The following is a 20,387-nucleotide window of genomic DNA, read 5'->3' on the forward strand; positions in this document are numbered from 1 at the left end:
TCCAGACTGATTCCAGAATGGTTGTACCAGTCTGCAATCCCACCAACAATGGAGGAGTGTTCCTCTTTCTCCACATCCTCTCCAGCATCTGTTATCACCTGAGTTTTTGATCTTAGCCATTCTGACTGGTGTGAGGTGGAATCTCATGGCTGTTTTGATTTGCATTTCCCTTATGACTAAAGATGTTGAACATTTCTTTAGGTGCTTCTCAGACATTCACCATTTCTCAGCTGTGAATTTTTTGTTTAGCTCTGAACCCCATTTTTTAATAGGGTTATTTGTCTCCCTGTAGTCTAACTTTGTGAGTTCTTTGTATATTTTGGATATAAGTCCTCTATCAGTTGTAGGATTGGTAAAGATCTTTTCCCAATCTGTTGGTTGCTGTTTTGTCCTAACAACAGTGTCCTTTGCCTTACAGAAGCTTTGTAGCTTTATGAGATCCCATTTGTTGATTCTTGATCTTAGAGCATAAATCATTGGTGTTTTGTTCAGGAAATTTTCTCCAGGGCCCATGTGTTCGAGATGCTGCCCTAGTTTTTCTTCTATTAGTTTGATTGTATCTGGTTTGATGTGGAAGTCCTTGATCCACTTGGACTTAAGCTTTGTCCAAGGTGATAACCATGGCTTGATCTGCATTCGTCTACATGCTGACCTCCAGTTGAACCAGCACCATTTGCTGAAAATGCTATCTTTTTTCCATTGGACAGTTTTGACTCCTTTGTCAGAAATCAGGTGACCATAGGTATGTGGGTTCATTTCTGGGTCTTCAATTCTATTTCACTGGTCTATCTGCCTGTCTCTGTACCAATACCATCCAGTTTTTATGACTATTGCTCTGTAATACTGCTTGAGTTCAGGGATAGTGATTCCCCCGGAAGTCCTTTTATTGTTGAGGATAGTTTTTAGCTATCTTAGGTTTTTTGGTATTCCAGATGAATTTGCAAATTGTTCTGTCTAACTCTATGAGGAATTGTATTGGAATTTTGATGGGAATTGCATTGAATCTGTAGATCCCTTTCAGTAGAATGGCCTTCTTTACTATATTAATCCTGCCAATCCATGAGCATGGAAGATCTTTACATCTTCTGAGATCTTCCTCAATTTCTTTCTTCAGAGATTTGAAGTTCTTGTCATTCAGATCTTTCACTTGCTTGGTTAAAGTCACACCAAGATATTTTATGTTATTTGGCACTATTGTGAAGGGTGTTATTTCCTTAATTTCTTTCTCAGCCTGTTTATCCTTTGAATAGAGGAAGGCTACTGTTTTGTTTGAATTAATTTTATACGCCGACACTTTGCTGAAGTTGTTTATCAGGTTAAGTAGTTTTCTGGTGGAACTTTTGGGATCGCTTAAGTATACTACCATATCATGTGCAAATAGTGATATTTTGATTTCTTCCCTTTGTATCACTTTGACCTCCTTTCGCTGTTTGATTGCTCTGGCTAGGACTTCGAGTACTATATTGAATAAGTAGGGAGAGAGTGGGCAGCCTTGTCTAGTTCCTGACTTTAGTGGGATTGCTTTAAGTTTCTCTCCATTTAGTTTGATGTTAGCTACTGGTTTGCTGTATATGGCTTTTACTATGTTTAGGTATGGGCCTTGAATTCCTGATCTTTCCAGGACTTTTGTCATGAAGGGGTGTTGAATTTTGTCAAATGCTTTCTCAGCATCTAATGAAATGATCATGTGGTTTTGTTCTTTCAGTTTGTTTATATAATAGATCATGTTGATGGTTTTCCGTATATTAAACCATCCCTGAATGTCTGGGATGAAGCCTACTTGATCATGATGGATGATCGTTTTGATGTGCTCTTGGATTTGGTTTGCCAGGATTTTATTGAGTATTTTTGCATCGATATTCATAAGGGAAATTAGTTTGAAGTTCTCTTTCTTTGTTGGATCTTTGTGTGGTTTTGGTTTAAGAGTAATTGTGGCTTCAGAGTAGGAATTTGGTAGTGCTTCCTCTGTTTCTATTTTGTGGAATAAAGATAGTTTGGACAGTATTGGTATGAGGTCTTCTATGAAGGTCTGATAGAATTCTGCACTAAACCCGTCTGGACCTGGGCTCTTTTTGGTTGGGAGACCTTTAATGACTGCATCTAGTTAGGAGTTATGGGGTTGTTTAAATGGTTTATCTGTTCCTGATTTAACTTTGATACCTGGTATCTGTCTAGAAAATTGTCCATTTCCTGCAGATTTTCAAGTTTCGTTGAATATAGGTTTTATAGTAGGATCTGGTGATTTTTGGAATTTCCCCAGATTCTGTTGTTATGTCTCTGATTTTTGTTAGTTTGGATACACTCTCTGTGCCGTCTGGTTAGTCTGGCTAAGGATTTACCTAAGTTATTGATTTTCTCAAAGAACCAGCTCCTGGTTTTGTTGATTCTTTTTTTTTTTTTTTTTTCCGGAGCTGGGTACCGAACCCAGGGCCTTGCGCTTGCTAGGCAAGTGCTCTACCACTGAGCTAAATCCCCAACACCTGGTTTTGTTGATTCTTTGTATAGTCCTTTTTGTTTCTACTTGGTTGATTTCAGCCCTGAGTTTGATTATTTCCTCCCTTCTACTCCTCTTGGGTTTATTTGTTTCTTTTTGTTCTAGAGCTTTTAGCTTTTTAAGCTGCTGACATATGCCCTCTCCTGATTCTTTTTGAAGGCACTCAGAGCTATGAGTTTTCCTCTTAGCACAGCTTTCATTTTGTCCCATAGGTTTGGGAATGTTGTATATTCATTTTCTTTAAATTCCAAGAAGTCATTAATTTCTTTCTTTATTTCTTCCTTGACCAAGTTGTCATTGCGTAGAGCATTGTTGTTATTGAAGACCAGTTTTAGTGCGTGGTGATCTGATAGGATGCATGGGATTATTTCTATCTTCCTGTATATTTTGAGGCCTGTTTTGTAACCGATTATATGGTCAATTTTGGAGAAGGTTCCATGAGGTGCTGAGAAGAAGATATATCCTTTTGTTTTAGGATGAAATGTTCTATAAATGTCTGTTAAATCCACCTGGTTCATAACTTCTGTTAGTTTCTCTGTGTCTCTGTTTAATTTCTGTTCCCATGATCTGTCCATTGATGAGAGTGGGGTATTGAAATCTCCTACTATGAAGATCAGTCTTTTTGTTGTTGTTGTTGTTGTTGTTTTCGGAGCTGGGGATGGAACCCAGGACCTTGCGCTTGCTAGGAAAGCGCTCTACCACTGAGCCAAATCCCCAACCCCTGAAGACCAGTCTTAATCTGTGGTGATCTGATAGGATTCTTAGGATTATTTCAGTCTTCTTGTATTTGCTGAGGCCTGTTTTGTGACCAATTTTATGGTCAGTTTTGGAGAAGGTATCATGAGGTGCTGAGAAGAAGGTATATTGTTTTGTTTTAGGGTGAACTGTTCTATAGATATGTGTTATATCCATTTCATTAGTTTTTCTGTGTCTCTTTTTAGTTTCTGTTTCCATGATCTGTCCATTGATGAGAGTGGGGTGTTGAAGTCTCTCACTATTATTGTGTGAGTTGCAATGTGTGCTTTGAGCTTCAGTAAGGTTTCTTTTATGAATGTAGCTACACTTGCATTTGGAGCATAGATATTCAGAATTGAGAGTTCATCTGGTTGGATTTTTCCTTTGATGAATATGTAGTGTCCTTCCTTATCTTTTTTCATAACTTTTGGTTGAAAGTTGATTTTATTCAATATTATAATGGATACTCCAGCTTGTTTCTTGGGACCATTTGCTTGAAAAATTGCTTTTCTGCCTTTTAGTCTGAGATACTGTCCATTTTGTCATTGAGGTGTTTTTCCTGTATGCAGTAAATTGCTGGGTCCTCTTTCTGTATCCATTCTGTTTGTCTATGTCTTTTTGTTGGGGAATTGAGTCCATTGATGTTGAGAGATATTAGAGATCAATGATTGTTGCTTCCTGTTCTTTTTGTTGTTAGAAGTGGAATTATCTTTGTGTATCTTCTTTTGGGTTAGTTGAAAGAAGATTACTTTCTTGCTTTTTACAGGGTATAGTTTCCTTGTGTTGGAGTTTTCCATCTATTATACTTTTGTGTTGCACTTGTGGAAAGATATTGTGTAAATTTGGTTTGTCATAGCATATTTTGTTTTCTCCATCTATGTTAATTAAAAGTTTTGCCAGATATAGTAGCCTGGGCTGGCATTTGTGTTCTCTTAGGGTCTGTATGGCATCTGCCCAGGATCTTGTGGCTTTCATCGTCTCTGTTGAGAAGTCTCACATGATTCTGATAAGTGTACCTTTATATGTTACTTGAACTTTTTCCCTTACTGCCTTTAATATTCTTTCTTTGTTTTTTGCATTTGTTTTGACTATTATGTGACAGGAGGAATTTCTTTTCTGGTCCAATTTATTTGGAGTTCTGTAGGCTTCTTGTATATTTACGGGTATATCTTTATTTAGGTTAGGGAAGTTGTCTTCTATAATTTTGTTGAAGATATTTACTGGCCCTTTAAGTTGGGAATCTTTGCTCTCTTCTATACCTATTATCCTTAGGTTTGATCTTCTCATTGTGACCTGGATTTCCTGGATGTTTTAGGTTAGGAGCTTTTGCATTTTACATTATCTTTGAGGGTTGGGTTGATGTTTTCTATGGTATCTTCTGCCCCTGAGATTTTCTCTTCTATCTCTTGTCTTTTGTTGGTAATGATTGCTTCTGTGACTCCTCTTCGCTTTCCTAGTTTTTCTATCTCTAGGGTTGTCTCTCTTTGTGATTTCTTTACTGTTTCTACTTCCTTTTTTATGATTGTGGATGGTTTTGTTCAATTACTTCACCTGTTTGGTTGATTTTTGTGTTTCCTCTTTAAAGACCTGTTTACCTGTGTGGTCCTGTATTTCTTTAAGGGAATTATTTATATCTTTCTTAAAGTCCTCTAACCTCATCATGAGTTGTAGTTTTAAATCTAAATCTTGCTTTTCAGGTGTGTTGGGGTATCCATGGCTTGCTGTGGTGTTGGAACTGAGTTCTAATGATGCCAAGTTGCCTTGGTTTCTGTTGCTTAGGTTCTTGCCCTTGCCTCTTGCCATCTGCTGGTGTTTGCTGTTCTTTCTGTCTTTAGCAGTGGTTTGATCCTCTTGTAAGTCTGTGTTTCTGCTTTGTTGGGAGACTAGCTCTCTCTCTCTCAGGGGGATCTGGGTACAGGGTCAGCTCCTGGCAGGAAGAAACTGGAAGGATCCTGTCCCAGACTGTTCCTCGATTCTTGTGTCCTGAGGGCTCCAGGTGGGTTTCTCTTGGGTCAGGAATGTGAGCAGAAATGGTAGTCTCACCTGTGTTCTCAGGTGTGTCAGCTCTTCTGCGAAACCAGCTTTCTCTCAGTGGGATCTGGGTACAGAGAACTGTGGCACAGGGTTAGCTCTGGGAGCAGGCAGAAACTGTATGGTGAGCAACTTTGCTTACTATTTCCCATCAAACAAGTTTTTCTATGTAAATGGAAGCAATACTGTAGTATCTGGTTGCAGGTAATTCTGATTAGTTGCATGGTTCTGACATTTTTGTGGCTCCAGTTGTGTAGAGTGGAACCCAGGGTTTTCTGTCTAAGAAATTATTTTTGTAACTTGGCTGAAACTCAGATCTGTACCCATTTGTTCCTCTCTCTCTCTCTCTCTCTCTCTCTCTCTCTCTCTCTCTCTCTCTCCCTCCCTCTCCCATCCCCATCCCCATATCTGTAAGTGTTTTGCCTGCTTGTATGGGTAGGTGCACCATGAGCTTGCCAGGTGTGAATAGAATCCAGATGTCATTTTTGCTTATTCTGGAACTGGAGTACAGGTAGCTGATAGCCTCTGTGTGGGTAAGGGGAACCAATCCCAGATCCTCTGGAAGAACATCAAGACATCAAGTGATTTTAACTGCTGAGCTATCTTTCCAGCCTCCATAAAACCCTGATCTCTAATACACATGCCTCTTCTTCTATAGTTTGATCTTTCTCTAGCCTCTTTGACTCCACCCTCCATAACAAAATGACTTCTGGGGTTATAACATCTATTTACAAAAACAAAACAACACTAACAACCAAAACCAAAATAAAACAAAAACCAAAGAAAGTAGCCTGGGTTTCCTCCAGAGGTAACTGTGGCTGCTCATCTTTACCCCTTTCTGGGGATTTCTCAGTCTTCTCACTCCAAATGACAGGGTAAGTCAAGTGGAAGCAGTGGTACTAAGTCACTGGTTAGCAGATACCTATGCCTCATTCTAAGGTTGCCTTTTAAAAAAATAATTGACCAATGACCTTCAACAAAAAGGACAGAAGGTAGATGGAGCATGCCCAGCCTTCTGTGAACCACCTCATTTACTCATTAAAAATGCATACAGGCCGATTTGTCCAAAGGGGTTTCTGCAACACCATCTATAAATTTCACTCGTTGATTTGGGACCTTTCTCTTTGTTTCTTTGTTTTGTTGAGACATGGTTTCTTTGTGTAGCTCTGGCTGCTCTGGAATAGGCACTGTAGACTATACTGGCCTCAAACTCAAGAGATCAGCTTGTCTCTGTATCCAGAGTGCTGGGATCAAAGGCATGTGCCACCAGTGATAGCCCTGAATTGGGGCCTTCTTTACACATGGACCAGGGTTATGGTCACCATCTTTCTATTTCTGTTCTGGCATCCCTTGGTCAATTAATTAATTAGTTATATGTGTGAGGGGAGTGCTCTTCAGTGTATATGTGAAGATCAAAGGACAAATGCAGATGTCATTTCTCCTCTAACATATGAGGCGTAGGAACACAATAAATTAAGTTGTTATGCCTGGTGACACTTTTATCTCATGAACTGTCTAGGGTCACTGGCTCTGGGTGATTTATTAATACATTTGCTGTTTTTTTTAAAGATATGGTTTAGCTATGCATCACTGACTGGCCTAGAACTCAATGTAGAACAGTCTGCTCTTGAATTCACACATAGCCTGCTGGTCTTCCTGGTGTTGGTATTAAAAACCTGTATTACTATGCCCACCTTATATTTTTAATTTTCTTTTTGAAGCAGAGTCTTTCTGTGTAGCCAAGACATTTCAGGAACTCAGTAAGTATAGCAGGCTGACTTTCAAATCAGATATCTACCTTCTTCAGCCTCCTCAATGATTGGATTAAAGGCATGCACACCCTCTCCCAGCCCAGGAGACACTTCAAATCATTGACAGTAAACTCAGGAAAACCCTTCCTACCTCACTTGGGGCAGGACTAAGCAATCACAGTGAGATTTGTTTTGGCTTTCAGGTAAATGTTACCAACAAATTTTATCAAAGAATGTCACCAGTCAGTCATATTTGGAAGAGGTGTTCAGCAGCAGTTGAGTGTGCTCTTTGAAAAAAACATATGGGCAGTCCTTTCAGAGCTCCATCTTTCTTCTGGTTTACACCTGTACATGCAACCACAGATATGTATACTACAGGAACTACAGACACAAGCATTGCTAACGGAATACAAGAGATAGAACAGAAAATCTCAGAAATAGAAGATACAATAAAAGAAATTGGTACATCTGTTGTCAAAGAAAATGCCAAATCTGAAAAGTTTCAAACTCAGAACATCTAGAAAATTTACAAAACCATAAAAAGACCAAACCTAAGAATAATAGGACTAGAAGAGGGTGAAGTTTCCCAGTGTGGACTGAAATGGACTGAAAATATCCTCAATAAAAATCATAGAAAAAACTTCTCTAACCTAAAGAAAAAGAGGGCTATAAAAATACAAGAAGCTAACAGAACACCAAATAGATTGAACCAGAAAAGAAAATCCTCTACGTAATAATCAAAACATTAAATGTTCAGAACAAAGAAAGAATATTAAATGTTTCAAGGGAAAAAGGCTAAGTAACATTAAAAGCAGACTAATCAGAATTACACCTGACTTCTCAACAAAGATACTAAAAGCCAGAAGATCTAGACCTTAAGAGACCACAGATGTCAGGCTAGACTAATATGCCCAGCAAAACTCTCAATCACAATGAGAAACCAAGATATTTCATGATAAAACCAAATTTAAACAATCTTTTTCAACTAAGCTATCCCTAATGGAAGGAAAACCTCAATATAAAGAGAGTAACTACATCCAAGAAAACTTAAGAAATTAATCAACCCATAGCAAATCCAAAAGAAGAGAAACACACACACACACACACACACACACACACACACACACACACACACACAGTGCCACCACCACCATCAAAATAATAGGAACTAACAATCATTGGTTGTTAGTATCGCTCAACATCAATGGGCTCAATTCACCAATAAAAAATACACAGGATATATAAACAGGATTCATCATTCTGTTCCATATAAAAAACATATCTCAGCTACAAAGAAAGGCACCACCTCAGGGTAGAAGGCTGGAAAAGCAATTGGAACCAAGAAACATACCGGAGCAGCCATTCTAATATCTAATAAAATAGACTTGCAACCAATAGTAATCAAAAGAGATGGGGAAGGACATTTCATATTCATCAAAGGAAAAATCCACCAAAATGTCATCTCTATTCTGAACATCTATGCCTAAAATACAAGTGTGCACACATTTGTAAAGAAACACCACTAAAGCTCAAACCACAAATCAAACCCCATAAAATAACAGTGGGAGATTTGAACACCCTACTCTCACCAGTAGACAGGTCATCAAAACAGAAACTAAACAGAGAAACAATGAAATTAACAGATTTTATGAACCAAATGAATCTAACATATCTAAAGAACCTATTCCCCCCCCCCCAAGAATATACCTTCTCAGCACCCCATAGAACCTTTTCCAAAACTGATCATATAATTGGGCACAAATCAAGCCTTGACAGATACAAGATTGAAATAACCCCTTGTATCTTATCAGATTGCTATGTATTAATACTGGACTTCAACAACAACAGAAACAACAGAAAGCCAATATACTCATGGAAATGAAGAACTCTCTACTTAGTGATCACTAGGTCAAAGAAGATATAGAAAAATCAAAGACTTTCTAGAACTAAGTGAAAATGAAGGCAAAACATAATGAAACTTATGGGACACAATGAACACGAGGAAAGTTCATAGCACAGAGTGCCTTCAAAAACAAATTGGGAAAATCCCCCTCATACTAGCAAGTCAACAGCATACCTGAAGGCTCTTGAACAAAACGAAGGAAACACACACAAGAGGAGTAGACGCCAAGAAATAATCAAACTCAGGACTGAAATCAATGAATTACAATATAGCGAACAATACAGATCAAGATAGAATTACAGTAGAGAAAAATATAAGGAATCAAAAAAACCAAGAGCTGGTTCATTGAGAAGAATCAACAAGACAGACAAACCCATAGCCAAAATCTAAAGGATAGAGACAGTATTCAAAATAACAAAATTAGAAATGAAAAGGGAGACATAACAACAGAAACTAAGGAAATTCAAAGGTCTTTCTTTAAACGCCTCCTTGATTTGTGGGGTAGAATACGTAGTTCAGGAGATGGGATCCATTTTGGATTTGTTGAGTGTGACTGAAAGAGAGATGGCCTCAGAAGGTTGGATCTTCTAAGGTTGTTGATTTGGGTTCCAGGAAAGAGATGGCATTGTGGGCCATAATGTGGAGCCCAAGGGGTGGCATGCAGTTTAGGCTTGTTTAATGTCATTTAGGCAGAGTTGGTGGGCATAGGGCATGGTCTTACCTGGGGTCCTAGCGCCAGGTTGGTGTCCTGGGAAGAAGCCTGAATTATTTACCAGAATATGAAGTCCAGGTGATGGCATGAATTTTGGACTCGTGTAGGCAGATTTTGGGTAGTGTACTTTTGACCTTAGGGAAAGCATCCAGAGTTGTGGGCCAGAATATGGAACCCAGGACACAGGGTGCAGTTTGCTGCTGTTTAGTCTGTTTTTAGGGGAGTTGGCTGACAGAAGGCAGAAACTTACCAGAGTTCTTGGGTGCCTGCATGGCCCTTGGTAAAGCAGCTGGAGTTGTGGAATAGAGGATAAAGTGCTTAGTGTGCATGAAGGAGTTGGTGGGCATAGGACAGAGTCTTACTTGGGTCCTTAGTGACAGCATGGCCTCTGGGAAAGCAGATGAAGTTGTAGGTACGAATCTCCAGATCAGAGGATGGAGTGAGTTTTAGGCTGCCGGTGTATTTTAAGATGAATTGGCAGGCAACATATGAAATCTTACTTGGGGTCCCAACAAGAAATAGCTGAACAACAACAACAACAACAACAACAACAACAACAACAACAACAACATAGCCATTCAGTGAGAAAAAATATCTATGATACAAAGGCTCGAGAGTCAAGAGACAAAGGAATTAAGAGAACAGGAAGTGCCTAACTGTGAATCTATAGTACCCAATGAAATTAAGGATCAAGTTAGAGAGCCTATTGAACCTATGGTGCCACCTCTTAATATCTATGATACAAAGGCTCAAGAGTCAGGAGACAAAGGACTCCATCCAGCTTTCCTAGTTACCTGGGAACAAATGTCTGAAGTAGGTATTCAACAGCAAGCAGAAACTTTGCTTCCAAATAATATGATGCCTATCTGTGAAAAACATTCTGGCTGTCATAGCTCTCCTCAGCCTAAGCCAAATTATCTCCCACTTTCTCCAGCAATGATGCTGCCCCAGCTGTTACCTTTAGTCACTGATGGGTGATTGGCAGGATCCTCTAATCATATCAATTCCTCAGTTACTGGGGTTCAAATATTTTGAGATACCCTAAAAATATCATATAAGCTGGAGTTAGAAACTAAACCAGGGATAGCATATTTGGGGCATATTTTTATATACAGAAGTAATGCTGCAATTATCCATGGTCTTAAAAAGTTCTTTAACTGCTGTGGAATAATGAGCACAGTTGAATAATTTGAGAAGCTTGGCAACAGAAACATCATCGAGCTTGGCTCACAGTGGAGAACAAGACAGGATCCTAATGTCACAGAACAGAACTTCTTAACAAGCTCTAGGAGCTTGGAATATTATCTTTATCTTCTGCCTGGATGGTCTTTGGGGGAAAGAATTGCTTCTAATAATGATAGGTTCCTACTACACCTGGAGGATAATACTCAGGGTATAATTGCAACAAATGATAACTTTAGAGAGTTTATGACAGAGCCAGTGTTTTGGAGAGAAATTATCACAAAAAGACTGGTTTAATATACATTCATGGGGACATATTTATGATTCTTGATGACCCTCTGTGAAGAAACAGACCTCGGCTAGAATAATTTCTTTGAAAGTAAGGCTTTCTTAGAGACATTCAGCTGCTACTCAATGCCCTGTCTTCCAGAGCCCCAGTACCCAGGTAACCAACACCAGCCAATAGCTTCCACCCCAGATCTGGGAGCCTCTTCAAGCCCTTGACTTCCTCAGCAGCACATTGCACCCTAGTCACCCTTCCCAGTATGCAGCACAACCTTCTCATTCTAGCACAGAGATCCATAGAGACCAGTGAGCTGAGGATGGCACTGCTGAAGATCTTCCCTGACTCTGAAGGTTGACCAGATTCTGGAAACTCAGCTGTAGATGAAAGACATGAATGAATGCCCTCACTAGCCTGGTGTTAGAATGAAGGATGGGCTGAGAGTCCAGTGATTATGGGGGCCATGAAGAAGATGCCAACTGTGGGAAGTACCATAATGTGACAAAGCCTTCCCATGGTTAATAATCTATGTTGCATAGAAAAAAGGATGGAGCTACTTGTGTATACAAAAAGGAGATACTCAAGAAACAGAAAGGGAAATAAGAACTCCCAGAAATAGACTGAATAATGCTTTATTAACTTTGAATTTTTTTGAAAGTCAATGAGGCAGGATTAATAGCTATTAAAAGACACTGGATTGTAGTGAAAAAACCTGCTGAATTAGATTAACTGGTATAATTTAAAAATGTTTTAAAATCAGACTGGAAGTCAGTATGTGTTGCAGTGGGGCTGGAATCCAAACATGCCACTCACTTTTAATCCCAAACAATGATGTCTAATGGAGGGACTGACAAAGTGATGAATCAGAGAAAGATTTGATAGAATGAGTCAGGTAGGTTATGTCCAACTTCATGAGAACAGACAGGGAAAACGTGCTATTTAAGAGCAGTACATGGAGAGAGACTCAGTCAGTTGGGAGTCAGTTCACAAGATCGGTGCAATTCATGAAGTTCAGTGCAGTTTGTGCAGTGCAGTTGAGGGACAGTGGAGTTGAGTGTGTGGCCATTCAGTTGGTGGCAGTTCAGTTAGTGGCATTCAGAGGCAGTTTTAACCAGGACAGTTTAATCTGTCTCTGGACAGATTGCAGAGAACACACCAGACAGAATGAGCCAGAGAATGAGAAGTAGCCAGAAGATTAGAACAGATGGCCAGAGTTAGAGGCCAAGCAGAGCAATTCAGTGAGATACTAGATTGAATCAATTAGCTTGCCAAAGAGTTTAAGCCAGAACAGCTGAGTTGAACCAGCCAGCCAGAATTCAGAAACGGTGAGTTTATTCAGTAGTAAGCCTCCCAGAAGACAATGACAATCTGGCACATAAGTTACTTTTTTTTTTCTTTTTTTTTTTCGGAGCTGGGGACCGAACCCAGGGCCTTGCGCTTGCTAGGCAAGCGCTCTACCTCTGAGCTAAATCTCCAACCCCACATAAGTTACTTTTACAGCAGTATATGTCTGTTGAGTATGCTTGAAGGGAAGTTGGTGAGCATAGGGCAGATTCAGTCCTTAGTGCCAACATGGCTTCTTGGAAAGAAAACAGAAGTTTTTAGTGTTAATATGGAGTGAGTTAATATGGGATGGAGTGAGTTTTGGGTTATTGAGTGTGTTTTAAGGTGAGTTGGCAGGCAGAGTGTGAGGTCTTACCTGGGGTCCTTGGTGACAGAGTGCACTCTTGGAAAACATCTGGTGTTGTGGAGTGAATATGGAGCCTAGGGGGTGTGATGTAGTTTGGCACAGTTGGGTGTGCCTTAAGGGGAGTTGATAGGCAGGGAGCAGGGTCTTACATTGGGTCTCTGTGGCTAGCCTTGCTTCCCGGGGAGCAACAGGTGTTGTGGGCAGGAATATTGATTCCAGGAATTGGGTGTGTTGATTGTGCATCATATAGAACCCAGGACTTGGGTTGTTGTTTGGAACTGTTGGGAATTTTTTAAAGTGGAATTTGCATGCCAAGGGTCAGGGTTGTACCTTGAGTCTCTAGTGACACTGTGTCCTCAGGGAATACAGCAAGAGTTTTTGGCTGGAGTATGGTTTCTAGGGTATGGAATATAGATTGGGGCTACTGGTTGTGCTTCAAGGGGCATTGGCAGGGAAGGTTTTACTTGGGGTTCTTAGTCCAGGTTTGGCTTCTGGAAAGCCAGAGTAAGGCGCCTAGGACTTGAGGGTGTGAATTTGGTATCTGTTGGGTGTGTTTTAAGGGGAGTTGGTGGGCAGAGGCTAAGATTTCACCTGGGTGTTGGCTTGGCCTCAGAGAAACGAGCCAGAGTTGTGGACTAGGGATACGGAGTCCAGGGAATAGGGTACATTATAGTGCTGTTGGATGTGCTTTAAAGGGAGTTTGTTGGTGGATAGAGGAGTATCTTACGTGGGATTCCTAGTGCAGGCATTGCCTCCGGGAAAGCAGATGCAGTAGTGGGCTAGCATGTGGAGCCCACGGTGTGAGGTGTTTACTCCTGTTAAGTATATTTTAAGGGGAGTTGGAGGTTAGAGGGTGGGGTCTTACCTCAGGTTCCTAGTATGTGTGTGTCCTTTGGGAAAGCAGCCAGAGTAGTGGGCTGAAATATTGAGCCCAGGGTATGGGATGCAGTTTAGGGCTCTTGGGTATTGGAAGAGAGCATTGTTTTACCTGGAGTCCCTGGTACCAGTGCAGCTTTCCAGAAAGCAGCAGGAGTTGTGGGTACCCAGGGCATGGGATGCATTGGGCATGCTCTAAGTGGAGTTGGCATGCCAAGGTCAGGATCTAACCTGGAGTTCCTAGTGCCAGCATCACCTCCAGGAAAATTTGTGGGCTGAAACATGGACTGCAGGGCAGCAGAGCAGTTTGGGTCTGTTGGGCATATATCAAGGGGAGTTGGTGGATAGAAGGCAGGGTCTTAACTGAGATTCCTAGTTCCAGGGCAATCTTTGGGAAAACAGCTATAGTAGTAGGTTCAAATATGGAGGTTAGGTCAGAGAGTACTGTTTGTGGCTTTTGGGTATGCTTTAAAGAGAATTGGTGGACAGATGGCAGGGTCTTCTTGGGGTCCTGGTGCAGGCATGGCCTCCAGGAGTTGTTTGGAATATGTAACCCACAAAATGGGGTGCTCTTTGCAGCTGTGCTTTAAGGGGAGTTGGCATGCACAGGCTAGGGACTTACCTGGAGCCCCTAGTGCCAGAGTGACCATCGGGAATGTAGCCAGAATATGGATCCCAGGATATGGGTTGCAGATTGAGACTGTTCATGACCATCATGGAGTGGCCTTCACTCTGTGTTTATCACACTGTAGCTCTCACAAAATGACCATCATACATTGGTCATCAAACAGTTTCAATCACAGAGAGGTCATCACACAGTGACCACCAGTTAGTGGCCACCATAGAGTGGCTATCACACAGTGAACATCAAACAGTAGCCATAACACATTGGTTATCACATTATGGTCATCACAAAGTGGCCATCACATGGCGGCCAACTCACAGTGAACATCACATAGTGGCTATGACTCAGCGGTCATCAAACCATGGCCATCACACTGTGACCATCAAACAATAACAATCACTTAGTGGTGATTACACAGCTACCAATGCACAGTGATCACCCCAGAATGACAAGCACACTGTGTCCATCACCTGGTTGCATCATACATAATGGCCATTACATGGTATCCATTAAACAATATCTATCACAGAGATCATCACACAATGACAATCACACACTGGCCATCATACAGTGACCGTCATACAGTGGAAATTACATAATGACTATCACATAGTAGCCATAATTTGATAATCATCAGGGTCCACAACATTGTGGCTATCGTAGAGTAGCCATTATTCAGGGGCCATAGTATAGTGGATATGATATGATGACCATCACACAGTGGCTATAACACAGTGACCACCATGAAATGATCATTACACAGAATCCAACACACAATGGCCACTACACAGTGATGATTGCAGTGGCATTCACACAGTGACCATAATACAATAGTCATCACAAAGTGACCATCACACACTGGACATCACACACTGGACATCACACATTCTTCAGTGATCATCACACTGTATCCACCACACAGTGGCTGTCACAAAGTGACCATCACACTCTGGCCATTTCACAGTGACCATCACACAGTGATTATCACTCAGTGGCCAACACATGATGGTCATCACACAGTAGCAAGAATATGGTGTGGATTAGACAGTGCCTATTACACAGTGCCCATCACAAGTTTACTATTATAAAGTGGATATCATACATGACCATCACACAGTTGCTATCATTTGGCCACCAGATAGTTGCTATAACATGGGGGCCATCATGCAGTGACCAGCACACAGTTGGCAGCACACAGTGATCATCACACTATTGCCACTACAAAGTGATCATCATACATTAGTCATCATATGGCTATCACACAATGACCCTTAAGCAATGGCAATCATTAAGTGGCCAGCATACAGTGGCCATCACTTGACGGCATCACACAGTGGCCATCACATGATGGCCATCACACTGTAACCATCACACAGTGTCCATCACATGGTGGCCATTACACATTGAATGTCACACAGTATAAATCACACAGTTGGCCATCGAATAGTGGTCATCATACTATGGATCTCAGAATATGAATGTCATATAGTGTCCATATCCCAGTGCCCACTACAGTGGCTATTACATAGCCACAATCACATATTGGCCATCACTCAGAATCCATCACATAGTTGCTATCACATAGGCCATTGCATGGTGTTGTTAAATCTTTGATCATCTAGTTCCTGGATAAAAGACCTGCACAACCTTTATATAATAAGCCTTAATCAGAACAAGAGCTGGGCACATACCTATTTTCTATGCTAATATGTCTATTTCCCAGCCAATAATCCCATTATATAATTAGTCATGTTTCTTTTGGGCTGCTCTTAACTCATGATTCACCTACCATAGTGGCTTCCTCCTCTCTCACCTTCTTCTTCATCCCTCATAGCTCTCCTCTGACTCCAAGTCTGGGAACCCTAAACCCCACCTATGTCTCTTCTGCCCAGCTCTTGGATATAGGCATCTATATTCACTAATCAGAAATAACTTGGCGGCAATGTCACATATCATCACTTGGGTCTATATGTGGACTCTGGTCTCTGAAGCAATCAGGTCTTGGGGGCCTGCACTTAGAATTACAATACATAGCAACAGATGAAACTTCAGCAGGCCATCATGTATCATCAGTAGCCATCACACTGTGAACATTACAGAGTTAGCCATCAAAATGGCCATTACACAGGGGCCATCACATGGTGTCCATATCATAGTGGAGATTTCAGTAGCCATCATACAGTGACCATCACATAGTGGCCATCATATTAGCCACCATTCAATGGCCATCACAATAGCAATCACATGGAAGTTATCAAATACTGACACTCAAAAAGTGTTCATCATACCATGGCTATCACATAGTGACTATCTCTCAGTGGTCATTACACTGTGGCCATCACAAAGTGACCAACATATATTGAACATCACACAGTGCCCATCACATAGAGGTCACCACACAGTGACCATCAAAGAATGGCCATCACACAGTGATTATTACATAGTGGCCATCACATATTGGTCTTCACGTGGTGGCTACCACATAGTCACCATTCCATAGTGAATATCACACAGTTTTCGTCACACTGGTGCCATCACACAGTGACCATCAAGACAGTTGGCCATAACACAGTGGCCCATCACATGGTTTCCATAATTCAGTGGCCATCACAGTGGCTATCAAAGTGTGACCATCAAACAGTGGGCATCATACAGTATTTAATATACAGTTATTCTTCCACAGTGGCCATAATATAATGTCTATGAATTGATGGTCTTTTTTTTTATCTTTTAAATTGTTTCTTTTTTATTGAAATTTTATTTTTTTATTAGATATATTTCTTTATTTACATTTCAAGTGCTATTCCCTTTCCTGGTTTCCTGTTCATAAGCTCCCATTCCCTCCCCCTCTCCCATATGGGTGTTTCTCCCCATCTAACCCCCTTTGCTCCCCCCCTACCCCAACATTTCCCTGCACGGGGGGTCCAACCTTGGCAGGACCAAGGGCTTTCCCTTCCACTGGTGCCCAACAAGGCTATTCTCTGCTATATATGCAGTTGGAGCCCTGGGTCAGTCCATGTATAGTTTTTGGGTAGTGGTTTAGTCCCTGGAAGCTCTGGTTGGTTGGCATTGTTGTTCTTATGGGGTTGCAAGCCCCTTCAGCTCTTTCAGTCCTTCCTCTAACTCCCCCCAAGGGGGTCCTTTTCTCAGTTCAGTGGTTTGCTGCTAGCATTCACCTCTGTATATGACATGCCCTGTATATGACATGTGTCTCTCAGGAGAGATCTATATCCGGTCCCTTTAAGCATGCACTTTTTAGCTTCATCAATCTTATCTAGTTTTGGTGGCTGTATATACATGGGTCACAGGTAGGGGAGGCTCTGAATGGTGTTCCGTCAGTCTCTGCTTTAAACTTTGACTCAAATCCTATCTTATGAATATTTTTGTTCCCAATTTTAAGAAGGAGTAAGAGCATCCACATTTTGGTCATTCTTCTTCTTGAGCTTCCTGTGGTCTGTGGATTGCATCTTGGGTAATTCGAGCTTTTGGGCTAATATCCACTCATCAAGGAGTGCATACCAAGTGTGTTTTTCTGTGATTGAGTAACCTCATTCAGGATGATATTTTCTAGTTCCATCCATTTGCCTATGAATTTCATGAAATCATTGTTTTTGCTGGCTGAGTAGTACTCCATTGGGTAGATGTACCACATCTTTTGAATCTGTTCCTCTGTTGAAGGGCATCTGGGTTCTTTCCAGCTTCTGGCTGTTATAAATAAGGCTGCTATGAACGTAGTGGAGCATGTGTCTTTGTTGTATGTTGGAGCATCTTTTGGGTATATGCCCAAGAGAGGTATAGCTGGATCCTCAGGTAGTGGAATGTCCAATTTTCTGAAGAACCTTCAGAATGATGTCCAGAGTGGTTGTACCAGTTTGCAATCCCACCAACAATGGAGGAGTGTTCCTCTTACTCCACATCTGCACCAGCATCTGCTGTCACCTGAGTCTTAGCCATTCTGCCTGGTGTGAGGTGAAATCTCAGGGTTGTTTTGATTTGCATTTCCTTTATGACGAAAGATGTTGAAAATTTCTTTAGGTGTTTCTCAGCCATTCGGCATTCCTCAGCTGTGAATACTTTGTTTAGTTCTGAACCCCCCCCCCTTTTTTTTTTATTAACTTGAGTATTTCTTATATACATTTCGAGTGTTATTCCCTTTCCCGGTTTCCGGGCAAACATCCCCCTCCCCCTCCCCTTCCTTATGGGTGTTCCCCTCCCAACCCTCCCCCCATTGCCGCCCTCCCCACATAGACTAGTTCACTGGGGGTTCAATCTTAGCAGGACCCAGGGCTTCCCCTTCCACTGGTGCTCTTACTAGGATATTCATTGCTACCTATGGGGTCAGAGTCCAGGGTCAGTCCATGTATAGTCTTTAGGTAGTGGCTTAGTCCCTGGAAGCTCTGGTTGCTTGGCATTGTTGTACTTTTGGGGTCTCGAGCCCCTTCAAGCTCTTCCAGTTCTTTCTCTGATTCCTTCAATAGGGGACATATTCTCAGTTCAGTGGTTTGCTGCTGGCATTCGCCTCTATATTTGCTGTATTCTGGCTGTGTCTCTCAGGAGCGATCTACATCCGGCTCCTGTCGGTCTGCACTTCTTTGCTTCATCCATCTTGTCTAATTGGGTGGCTGTATATGTATGGGCCACATGTGGGGCAGGCTCTGAATGGGTGTTCCTTCAGTCTCTGTTTTAATCTTTGCCTCTCCCTTCCCTGCCAAGGGTATTCTTTTTCCTCATTTAAAGAAGGAGTGAAGCATTCACATTTTGATCATCCGTCTTGAGTTTCATTTGTTCTAGGGATCTAGGGTAATTCAAGCATTTGGGCTAATAGCCACTTATCATTGAGTGCATACCATGTATGTCTTTCTGTGATTGGGTTAGCTCACTCAGGATGATATTTTCCAGTTCCAACCATTTGCCTACGAATTTCATAAACTCGTTGTTTTTAATAGCTGAGTAATATTCCATTGTGTAGATGTACCACATTTTCTGTATCCATTCCTCTGTTGAAGGGCATCTGGGTTCTTTCCATTTTCTGGCTATTATAAATAAGGCTGCGATGAACATAGTGGAGCACGTGTCTCTTTTATATGTTGAGGCATCTTTTGGGTATATGCCCAAGAGAGGTATAGCTGGATCCTCAGGCAGTTCAATGTTCAATTTTCTGAGGAACCTCCAGATTGATTTCCAGAATGGTTTTACCAGTCTGCAATCCCACCAACAATGGAGGAGTGTTCCTCTTTCTCCACATCCTCGCCAGCATCTGCTGTCACCTGAGTTTTTGATCTTAGCCAATCGCACTGGTGTGAGGTGAAATCTCAGGGTTGTTTTGATTTGCATTTCCCTTATGACTAAAGATGTTGAACATTTCTTTAAGTGTTTCTCAGCCATTCGGCATTCCTCAGCTGTGAATTCTTTGTTTAGCTCTGAACCCCATTTTTTAATAGGGTTATTTGTTTCCCTGCGGTCTAACTTCTTGAGTTCTTTGTATATTTTGGATATAAGGCCTCTATCTGTTGTAGGATTGGTAAAGATCTTTTCCCAATCTGTTGGTTGCCGTTTTGTCCTAACCACAGTGTCCTTTGCCTTACAGAAGCTTTGCAGTTTTATGAGATCCCATTTGTTGATTCTTGATCTTAGAGCATAAGCCATTGGTGTTTTGTTCAGGAAATTTTTTCCAGTGCCCATGTGTTCCAGATGCTTCCCTAGTTTTTCTTCTATTAGTTTGAGTGTGTCTGGTTTGATGTGGAGGTCCTTGATCCACTTGGACTTAAGCTTTGTACAGGGTGATAAGCATGGATCGATCTGCATTCTTCTACATGTTGCCCTCCAGTTGAACCAGCACCATTTGCTGAAAATGCTATCTTTTTTCCATTGGATGGTTTTGGCTCCTTTGTCAAAAATCAAGTGACCATAGGTGTGTGGGTTCATTTCTGGGTCTTCAATTCTATTCCATTGGTCTATCTGTCTGTCTCTGTACCAATACCATGCAGTTTTTATCACTATTGCTCTGTAATACTGCTTGAGTTCAGGGATAGTGATTCCCCCTGAAGTCCTTTTATTGTTGAGGATAGCTTTAGCTATCCTGGGTTTTTTGTTATTCCAGATGAA

At 41.3% G+C, this 20,387-nt stretch overlaps 1 pseudogene; it reads left to right on the plus strand.

Moving 5' to 3' along the window:
• The first annotated feature begins 10,430 nt into the window (after positions 1-10,430).
• Positions 10,431-11,449, plus strand: N4bp1-ps1 (Nedd4 binding protein 1, pseudogene 1; annotated as a pseudogene).
• Positions 11,450-20,387: the final 8,938 nt, after the last annotated feature.

The sequence above is a fragment of the Rattus norvegicus genome, chromosome 3, assembly GCF_021556685.1.
Source record: "Rattus norvegicus strain SHRSP/BbbUtx chromosome 3, alternate assembly SHRSP_T2T, whole genome shotgun sequence".
NCBI lineage: Eukaryota > Metazoa > Chordata > Mammalia > Rodentia > Muridae > Rattus > Rattus norvegicus.